The sequence below is a fragment of the Triticum dicoccoides genome, chromosome 5B, assembly GCF_002162155.2.
Source record: "Triticum dicoccoides isolate Atlit2015 ecotype Zavitan chromosome 5B, WEW_v2.0, whole genome shotgun sequence".
Taxonomy (NCBI): Eukaryota; Viridiplantae; Streptophyta; class Magnoliopsida; order Poales; family Poaceae; genus Triticum; species Triticum dicoccoides.
In genome coordinates this window covers 675,805,522-675,817,354 of record NC_041389.1, presented here as the reverse complement: position 1 = coordinate 675,817,354, position 11,833 = coordinate 675,805,522, and positions in this window count along the sequence as shown.

Genomic DNA, 11,833 nt, shown 5'->3' with positions numbered 1-11,833 from the left:
TTCTACCGGAGAGTCAAGACGAAAATGTGTGCCAACCCCTATGCATAAGTTCACAAGGTCACTAAACCCGCAAGTTGATCACCAAAACATACATCAAGTAGATCACGTGATATCCCATTGTCACCACAGATAAGCACATGCAAGACATACATCAAGTTTTCTCAAATCCTTAAAGACTCAATCCAATAAGATAACTTCAAAGGAAAAACTCAATCCATTACAAGAGAGTAGAGGGGGAGAAACATCATAAGATCCAACTATAATAGCAAAGCTCGTGGTACATCAATATCGTGCCAAATCAAGAACACAAGAGAGAGAGAGGGAGAGAGAGAGAGAGATCAAACACATAGCTACTGGTACATACCCTTAGCCTTGAGGGTAAACTACTCCCTACTTGTCATGTAGAGCGCCGGGATGATGAAGATGGCCACCGATGATGAATTCCCCCTTCAGTAGGGTGCCGAAACAGGGTCCCGAGAGGTTTTTCATGGCTACAAAGGCTTGCGGTGGCGGAACTCCCGATGTAGGTTTCTTTTCGGGTGTTACTGTATTTATAGGAATTTTTGGCGTCGGTCTCACGTCAGGGGGGTCTCTGAGTCATCCACGACGCAGGGGGTGCGCCCAGGGGAGTAGGGCGCACCCTCCACCCTCGTGGACAGCTCAGGACTCTTCTGGCCTAACTCTTTTGCTCTGGGGGCTTCTTTTGGTCCATAAAAAATCATAAAAAATTAGCACGCCAATTGGACTCCGTTTGGTATTCCTTTTCTGTAAAACTCAAAAACAAGGAAAAAACAGAAACTGACAATGGGCTCTAGGTTAATAGGTTAGTTCCAAAAATCATATAAAATAGCATATAAATGCATATAAAACATCATAGATGGATAATATAATATCATGGAACAATAAAAAAATTATAGATACGTTGGAGACATATCAACATTTTCCTAGGATTTATTCCTGTTCATGCTCAGGTACACAACGTCTAATTATACCATCTACTCCTTCTTTATAAAGATGCCGGTCATCCCAAAAGTAATGTCTTAAATCATAGAAGAATTTTTTCTTTTGTTGGTATGTGAAGCGGTGGTATGTATTTAACAACAATATAATTAGCATAGTCATCATACCAATCAGGGAAGCTATCATTAATTGGTTGTGGGTCATCAAGAATATTTTCAAGTCTAGACAAGTTATTAGCCACGGGGTTCTCTGCTCCTTTTCTATCAGTAATATGAAAATCAAATTCTTGTAGCAGAAGAACCCACCTAACGAGTCTAGGTTTAGCATCTTTCTTTTCCATAAGATATTTTATGACAACATGATCGGTGTGAACAATTACTTTAGAATCAACAATGTAAGATCTGAATTTATCACAAGCAAACACCACTGCTAAGAATTCTTTTTCAGTAGTAGCATAGTTTCGTTGAGCATTGTCTAGAGTTTTACCAGCATAGTGAATAATATTTAGTTTCTTATCAACTCTTTGTCCTAGAACAGCACCAACATCATAATCACTAGCATCACACATAATCTCAAAAGGCAAGTTCCAATCAGGTGGTTGAGCAACAAGTGCAGTGATTAAGGCTTTCTTTAGTGTTTCAAAGGCTTCCATACAATCATCATCAAACACAAAGGGAATATCCTTTTGCAAAAGATTAGTAAGAGGACCAGAAATTTTATAAAAGTCTTTGATAAACCTCCTATATAAACCAGCATGACCAGGGACTACGAATACCTTTGATATCTTTAGGACATGGCATTTTCTCAATTGCATCAACCTTGGCTTTGTCCACCTCAATGCCTCTTTCAGAAATTTTATGGCCCAAGACAATACCTTCATTAACCATAAAGTGGCACTTCTCCCAATTCAAGACAAAATTTGTTTGTTCACATCTCTACAAAACTCGATCAAGATTGCTTAAACAATCATCAAAAGACTTCCCATAAACAGAAAAGTCATCAATGAAAACCTCAACAATCTTTTCACAAAAATCAGATAATATAGCAGTCATACATCTTTGAAAGGTAGCAGGCGCATTACATAAACCGAAAGGCATACATCTATAAGCAAATGTTCCAAAAGGACAAGTAAACGTGGTCTTTTCTTGATCAGATTGTAAAACATGTATTTGTGAAAATCCAGAGTATCCATCAAGGAAGCAAAAATGTATGTGCTTAGATAGTCTTTCTAACATTTGATCAATAAAAGGCAGAGGGTAATTATCTTTTCTAGTAGCTTTATTTAATTTTCTATAATCAATTACCATTCTATAGCCGTGACAATTCTTTGTGGAATAAGCTCATTCTTATAATTAGGAACAACAGTAATACCTCCCTTCTTAGGGACACAATGAACATGACTTACCCATCTACTATCAGCTATAGGATAGATTATACCCGCTTCCAGAAGTTATTTCCATTCTTACCACTTCTTTCATTTTTGGGTTTAACAGGTGTTGGTGACCAACAATGGGTTTAGCATCAGGTTCCACATTGATCTTGTGCTAACATAGAGTGGGACTAATGCCCTTAAGATCATCAAGAGTATATCCAATAGCAGCCATGTGCTTCCTTAGAACTTTCAATAATCTTTCTTCTTCATGTTCTGAAAGGTTAGCACTGATAATAACAGGATATATCTTCTTTTCATCAAGATAAGCATATTTCAAAGTGTCTGGTAATTGTTTTAGTTCAAACACAGGATCACCTTTAGGTGGAGGAGGGCCTCCTAGAGTTTCAATAGGCAGATTGTGTTTAAGTAGAGGTGGTTGTTGGAAAAAGATTCTATCTATTTCATTTCTTTCACGCATATGCAAATCATTTTCATGGTCTAGTAAATATTGTTCCAAAGGATCAGTAGGAGGCACAACAATAGAAGCAAGACCAATAATTTCATCCTTACTAGGCAAATCTTTCTTATGAGGTTGTTTACTAAACTTGTAAAAATTAAACTCATGAGATTCATCACCAAATCTATCACCGATAGTTTGTTTCTTACAATCTATTTTAGCATTGACGGTGTTCAAGAAAGGTCTACCAAATATAATGGGACAAAAGTCATCTTGTGGGGTGCTAAGAACAAGAAAATCAGTAGGGTATTTTATTTTCCATACAAGACTTCAACATCTCTAAGAACCCCAATTGGTGATATAGTATCTCTATTAGCAAGTTTAATAGTAACATTTGTGTCTTCTATCTCAGCAGGTGTTATTTCATCTTTAATTTCTTGATATAAAGAGAAAGGAATAACACTCACACTAGCACCTAGGTCACATAACCCATGATAAAAATGATCTGCTATCTTAACTGAGATAACATGCATGCCAACAACTGGTCTATGTTTATCTTTTCCTTCAGGTTTAGCAATTCTAGAAGCTTCATCACATAAGTAAATAACATGCCCATCAATATTATCAACTAAGAGATCTTTAACCATAGCAACACTAAGTTCAACTTTGATTTGTTCAGATGGTTTAAGTGTTCTAACATAACTTTTGTTAACCATAGTTGAAGCTTTAGCGTGTTCCTTCATCCTAACAGGAAAAGGTGGTTTTTCAATATAAGCAGTGGGAACAACTGGATCACAATTGTAAATGATGGTTTCCTCTTTAGCTTTTACTAGTTCTTTAACTTCTTCTTTAATTGGTGGGTGATATTTCAACCACTTCTCTTTAGGAAGATCAACATGAGTAGCAAAATATTCACAAAGGAAGGTACTATCTGAGAGTCAAGTCCATATTTAGTGCTAAACTTTCGAAAAGCATCGGTGTTCATAAAAGATTTAACACAATCAAACTTAGGTTCAATACCTGACTCTTTACCTTCGTCGGGTTCCCAATCTTTAGACTTGCGTTTAATTCTTTCTAAAAGATCCCACCGGAATTCAATAGTCTTCTTCATAAAAGAACCAGTACAAGAAGTATCGAGCATGGATTGATCATTACGAGAAAGCCAAGCATAAAAATTCTAAATAATAATTTCTCTCGAGAGCTCATGATTGGGGCATGAATATAAAATTGACTTAAGCCTCCCCCAAGCTAGAGCAATACTTTCTCCTTCACGAGGCCAAAAATTATATATATAATTCTGATCATGATGAACTAGATGCATAGGATAAAATTTCTGATGAAATTCCAATTTCAAACGGTTCCAGTTCCAAGATCCAATATGATCGCATAGCCTATACCATGTCAATGCTTTTCCCTTCAAAGATAAAGGGAAAACCTTCTTCTTAGCTTCATCTTCGGGCAAACCTGCAAGCTTAAATAATCCACAAATTTCATCCACATATATCAAGTGCATATCAGGATGTTCGGTTCCATCTCCTGCATAAGGATTAGCTAGTAGTTGTTCTAACATACCCGAAGGAATTTCATATTCAATATTTTTAGTAGGTGTTGTAGGTTGAGGGGTAACTAATTGTGGTTTCGGTCGAGGTGAAGATACCCCGAACAAACTCCTCAAAGGTTGTTTTCCATAGTAGCAAGTGACAATAAAGTTCAGCACGTAGTAATAATGTTTCCTTACCAATTTCCACTTACCAAGAGCGCCTCACTCCCCGGCAACGGCGCCAGAAAATTGCCTCGATGACCCACAAGTGTACGGGGTTAATTTTAGCTCTTTACGATAAGTAAGAGTGTCGAACCCAACAAGGAGCAGAAGGAAATGACAAGTGGTTTTCAGCAAGGTACTGTCTTCAAGTGCTAAAATTGTAAGTAGCAGAGTAGTTTGGTAGCAAGATAATTTATAACGAGCAAGTAACAATAGTAGTAACAAAAGTGCAACAAGGTAGCCCAATTCTTTTGAGGCAAAGGACAGGCCAAAACGGTTTCTTACGATAAGCAAAGTGTTCTTGAGGGTACACGGGAATTTCGTCTAGTCACTTTCATCATGTTGGCTTAATTCGTGTTAGGTACTTTGATAATTTGATATGTGGGTGGACCGGTGCTTAGGTGATGTTCTTACTTGAACAAACCTCCTACTTATGATTAACCCTCTCGCAAGCATCTGCAATTATGAGAAAAGTATTAAGAATAAATTCTAACCATAGCATTAAACTTTTGGATCCAATCTGTCCCTTATGGAATAGCGCATAAACTGGAATAGCGCATAAACTGGGGCTTAAGCTTCTGTCACTCTCGCAACCCACCATCTAATAACTACTCCACAATGCATTCCCTTAGGCCCAAATATGGTGAAGTGTCATGTAATCGGCGTTCACATGACACCACTAAGAGAATGGCAACATACATACCATCAAAATATCGAACACATATCAAGTTCACATAATTATTTGCAACATGATTTCTCCCGTGACCCCAAGAACGAAAGTAACTACTCACAAATGATAAATATGCTCAAGATCAGAGGGGTATTGAATAGCATAATGGATTTGAACATATAATCTTCCACCAAATAAACCATATAGTAATCAACTACAAGATGTAATCAACACTACTAGTGAGCCACGGGCACCAATCTATAGTTTTGATACAAAGATTGAACACAAGAGATGAACTAGGTTTGAGAGGAGTTGGTGCTATGAATATGTTGATGAATATAACCCTCCCCAAGATGAGAGAGTTGTTGGTGATGATGATGACGATGATTTCCCCCTCCGGGAGGGAAGTTCCCCCGGCGGAATCGCTCCACCGGAGGGCAAAAGTGCTCCTGCGCAAGTTCCGCCTCGAGGTGGCGGCGCTTCATCCTGAATGTCCTCCCCTTATTTTTTTTCTAGGTCAAAATGACTTATATACCAGAAGATGGGCATCGGAGGTCGGCCGAGGAGGGCAGCACCCACCAAGGCACGCCTGGGCCTCCTGGCGCGCCCAGGTGGGTTGTGCCCACCTAATGGCCCTCCTATGGTACTTATTTGCTCCAATATTCCTTAAATGTTCCATATAAATCCTCGAGGAGTTTCAGCTCATTTAGAGTTGTGCAGAATAGGTAGCTTGACGTAGATTTTTCGGGTCTAGATTTCCACCTGCCAGAATTCTCCCCCTTTGTGCATACCTTGCATATTATGAGAGAAAAGGCATTAGAATTACTCCAAAAGGCATTATTATACAATAAAACAACATAAATAACAGTAGGAAAACATGATGCAAAATAGACATATCAGTCTTGCATATGAATACCTATGGTGACTATGGGGTATTATTTTGATTCACTTGATATATGTTATGGCACTCAACTTGCGGATTCCCAAGGTGACTTTGGGGTAATCTATGCATAGGGGTTGATTTACGTTTTTATTATCTTTTCTCCGATAGAAACTTTGGGGTCTCCTTGTAGTTCTTTGTGTGGATTGAGTATTATGATCTGAAATTATTTGATACAGATCGTATAATTATCTCATGGGTACTCGCGGTGACATTGGGGTATCTAGGTGACATTAGAGTTGGTTGATATGTATCATATGGTGTTATTTTAGTATGAACTCTTGATTAGATCTATCGGAAAGAATAGCTTATTGTTATTTTAGTACGAACTCTAGGATAGATTGATCGGAAAGAATAGCTTTGAGGTGGTTTCGTACCCTACAAACAATTTCTATCTTTTGTTCTCCGTTAATAGGAACTCGGGAGTGATTCTTTATTGTACTTTGAGGGATAATCATATGATCCAACTATGTTAGCATTGTTGAGAGATTGCACTAGTGAAAGTTTGCACCCTAGGCCTCATTTTCCATCATTGCAATACCGTTTGTGCTCCAGTTTACTATCTACTACCTTGATGTTTTTTATTGTTCGCACTACAAAAACTCTTATCTACTATCCATACTACTCTTTTATACCATCTCTTCGCCGATCTAGTGCACCTATACAATTTGCCATTGTATTGGGTGTGTTGGGGACACAAGAGATTTCTTGTATTTGATTGCAGGGTTGCTTGAGAGAGACTATCTTCATCCTACGCCTCCCACAGATTGATAAACGCTATGTCATCCACTTGAGGGAAAACTGCTACTGTCCTACAGAACTCTGCGCTTGGAGGCCCAACACGAGTCTACAAGAATAAAGTTGCATAGTAGACATCAAGCTCTGGCGTTGTTGCCGGGGAGGTGAGTGCTTGAAGGTATATCTTTAGATCTTGCAATTGAATCTTTTAGTTTCTTGTTTTATCACTAGTTTGGTTTATAAAAGAAAACTACATAAAAAATGGAATCGAGGTTGCATCATATTATTGATCATCTTTATAATATCTTTCTTGAAAATGGTGGAAAGGAAAATTGTGCTCAATTGTTAGAAGAAGAAGTCAATAAAATGTTTGGCACAAATTATTTGAATGATGAGCATGATTGCAATGTTGTTAGTATGAATTCTTTGAATATCCATGGTGTTAATGATGATTGCATTGTCATGATAATGATGTCTCCTATAAGAATGTCAATTTTTGCGGAGTGAATTGGGAGTGCAAAAGCACACCAAAAAGGGAAGATAGATTTTGCGTGGGGCATAAGTATTTAGAAACAAAATGGTTGCAAGAGAAGCAAGATGGTTGTGCTGAAAAATTTAATTTTTTCGTCATCCTTGCGAACTTTGCAATGAACATGGTCATTTAAATCTCCAATTCAAATTTTTTCATGATCGAATCGTGTCCAAAAATTGTGATGACTTGATTTCCCTTGCGCATCATAATGAACTTAGTTTGCTTCTGGCTTATGAAGAAATGAAATATATAACTAATAATATTCCTTATAACCCTAGGAGATTTCTTGATTTTGATCTAGAGGAAATTTATATGTTTTGTGCGGTAAATTGCATTGAGAATCCTTATATTGCCAACTACCTAAAGACAAGAAAACAAATAGAGTATGAAGAGAGTACTAATGAAAGGGAAAATATTTCCCAATACCCTCCTAGTGTTTCTTATGATGAATCAGGTAACGGGGAGGAGCTTCCTATCCAATCAATCTCTTCGACAAGAAGCTCGAAAAAAATTGATTGAACCCACACGTGAGGTGGTGAAGAAGAAAAAGAAAAGAAGAAAAATTAGAGGTAAAAAGGTAACTCTCCCAAGTAATATTGCTCATATCACCATTGTGCCTCATGAAATTGAATCAAATATGTTGATGGAGGATGATGATATTGAGTATGATTTTGTGATGCCTAATACTTGTTGTAATGATTATGCTTGGGAAGACAATGATGTCTTTTATGACCATGGAAATCTTTTTGGCACTTGCTTGGAAGAATATGATAATAATTTTTGCTATACTATTGGTGCCATTCATGTTATTGAAAAGAATGATTATGATGATATGCGAAACCACAAGCTTGGGGATGCTATGTTTGATGAGTATGAAATGTTTGAAGATTTATTTGCTGAAGATAATGCTTGTCCCAAGCTTGGGGATGCTTTGCATAATGAATATGAACCTTTGATACCTTCTACTTTTGATAAGAAAATTTATTATGATGATAGCATGCCTCCTATTTATGATGATTACAATGATGAAAGTGGGTTTGGAAGAGTGTCAACTCTAGGTAGTAGTGATCCCACTATTTTGGAGGGTGTTGAATTTTATTAAAATATTGATGAAAGTGGATTTGGAGAGGTCATGACTTTATTTAGTGATACGTCCACTATTTTGGAAGAGGTTTCAATTGACCATGATGAGAACAAAGTTGCTACTTATGATGATATTATGATGACATGTATGCCATAAAGAGTGATAAATCTTCTATGCTTTTGGATCATGAAAAAATGCTTAATGTGATGGTTATATGGATGAATCTATTCATGATGCTATTGAAAATTATTATGAGAGAGGAACTTATGATTCATGATGCTCTTGTTATGTTTCAATCTTTATCTTTTATGCGAGCATCATTGAACTCATCATGCCTAGCTAAAAGGCATTAAAGAAAACTGCTTGTTGGGTGACAACCCAACACTTTTACCAACTGTTTTTGTGTGTTCACATGATTATGCTACTGTAGTAATCATGTTTTATTGTCTTTGTTTCAATAAAGTGCCAAGTAAAGCCTTTGGGATCATGTTGGGTGAGAGTTGATTTGATCTTGCTGAAAAACAAAAAATTTGTGCTCACGAAAACAACTCTCATTTTTAACAGAAGAGTGCTTTTGAGTTGATTCTTTTTGCAAAAGATTAATATAAACATTTCTATGTGGTCCTAACTTTTTCATAATTTTTGGAGTAGCAGAAGTATGGTTTGAGTATAGATTACTACAGACTGTTCTGTTTTGGACAGATTCTGTTTTCATTGCATAGTTTGCTTGTTTTCTAGTTTCTATGGCTTATATTGCTCAATATAAATTGTGGAAATGATATGCTACAGTAGGAATTGTGTGGAAACAATTATGAATCTTGTCTTTTATAGTACCAAAAGTGAAATGGTTTGCTCTTTATCATACTAACCTATCTCACAAAGTCTCGTTAAGTTTTGTGTGATTGAAGTTTTCAAGTTTTGGGTGAGATGTCGATATGAGGAGAATAAGGAGTGAGAAAACCCTAATCTTGGGGATGCCAAAGGCACCCCAAGTTAATATACAAGGAAGATCCAAGCAACCAAGCTTGGGGATGCCCTGGAATGGCATCCCCTCTTTCGTCTCCAACATTATCGGTAACAACACTTGGAGCTATTTCTTCATTTGTCACATGATATGTGTTTTACTTGGAGCGTCAATTTATGTTGCTAGGATTTTCTTGCTGTTATTTATAAGAATGTTGTGCATCTTTTATTTCAATAAAAATGTCAAGTATAGCCTTTGCCATGCTTAATTTAAAAGTCTACTTGTTGCTGTTTGAAAACAGAAAGTTTACCGTTGTTGCAAAATTTCCTAGAAAAGTCAGAATGTGAAAAAATGTTGAAACTTTTTTGCACAATAATCTCTCATAAATTCTCTACAGTTTGGTAGATTTTCATAATATTCAGAATGTGAAAAAATCTTGCATTCTTTACAGACTATACTATTTCGGCAGATTGCTGTTATGTTTGCATTGTTTGCATATGTTTGCTTGTTTAATGATTCTATTTGAGGATAGGAGTATTAAATATGCAGAGGCATTTAGTATGCAATGTTGAATAATAATTTTAGTAATTTGCTACAGTAGAGAATGATGAGGTTTTGCATTGATTTATACTAACTTATCTCACGAGTTCTTGTTGAGTTTTGTGTGGATGAAGTTTTTGAGATTTAGGGAAACCATGATATGAGAGGAATTAAGGAGACACAAAAGCTCAAGCTCGGGGATTCCCAAGGCATTCCAAGTTAATATTCCAAGAAGTCTCAAGCATCTAATCTTGGGGATGCCCTGGTAGGCATCCCACCTTTCTTCTTCAACAATTATCGGTTAGTATCGGTTGAGCCTAAGTTTTTGCTTCCTCACATGAGTTGTGCTATGCTTGGAATGTCATTTTGTTTTGTTTTGCTTGTTGTTTTAGTAAAATACTTAGATCTGAAAGCTTTAAATAAAAGAGAGTCCTCAAATAGCTACCCATTTACATAACTACTCGCTTGATCTTCACTTATATGTTCTTGGAGTAGTTTGTCATTTTCTCTTGTGCTTCGCTTATATCCTATGAGTAAATTGTTGAACGAATTGAATATCATGAAGTTGAAATTACATGTTCATATCATGCCTAGTAGTAGCTTCACATTGGGTTTAGAAAGTGAAAGATTTTGAAGCTTGACAATCACAATATTGGTCATACAAGCAATTCCTGAATGATTAGTAGAAGGAAGAGAACTTTCACATGCAAATACACTATCTTGGAAATCTTTTGTGATTGTGAGCCCCCATAAAAATATTATATGTCAAAATTGTTGATGTTGGACAAGTATGACAATGTAATGATTTATGTTTGTTCATATTCACATAGAAGTTATATTGTCATAGATCCTTCAACATGTGGTGCTTGCCCCTATCTTTGCTAGCCAAAAATTCCGCACCAAGTAGAGATACTACTTGTGCATCCAAAAACCCTTAAACCCAAATCTTGTTTTGAGAGTCCACCATACCTACCTATGGATTGAGCAAATCCTTCAAGTAAGTTTTCATCGGTGCAATAAGGCAATAAAAATTGCTTCTAAAAGTGTTAGATCGTTTAGTATAAGAGAAAATTAAGTGTTGTACGAACTTGTGATGGCAAAGAATAAAAGCGAGAGACTGTGTAATAAAGGTTGCTATCACAAGGGGTAATATAATGTGACGTTCTTTTGCACTAAGAGGTTGAGCATACAAACAAATAAGCGCATGGCAACCTCTGCTTCCCTCTGTGAAGGACCTATCTTTTACTTTTCTGTATTTACTTTTATGCAAAGAGTCAAAGTTTTTCTCTCTATTCCTTTTTATTTTTCTCTTTTAGCGAGCATCATGTGGTGAGGAAAGATCTAGGCACATATATCCAGTTGGAGATGTGTAGCATGAGTTATTATTGCTGACATCACCCTTGAGGTGAATACGTTGGGAGGCGAAATTATAAGCCCCTATCTTTCTATGTGTCACTACAAAAAAAAGACACATCCGTGAAATTTTGGGCCGAACGAATTTTTTTCTATCATACTTATGACACTTCTATGATGATAATTGTGACAAAACCTGGTATCATCATAGATGTGGTGGGCTCCTACTTCTATGACAAAAAATCATGACAGAAAATGGGCTTTTCATCCTGGGCGGGCCGGAGACGCAGCTGCATGACATTCTTTGGGCCGTCCATGATAGAAAAAACCATGGTAGAAGCAAGGGCGAGGAAAATTTCAGGGAGTTCCCGGTTACGGTGGGTGATCGGGGGCCGAGCGATGCGCGTTTCTCTCGTACACGTACGCGCGTGTGTGTGAGGCGTTGGGCTGTAACTGAACCC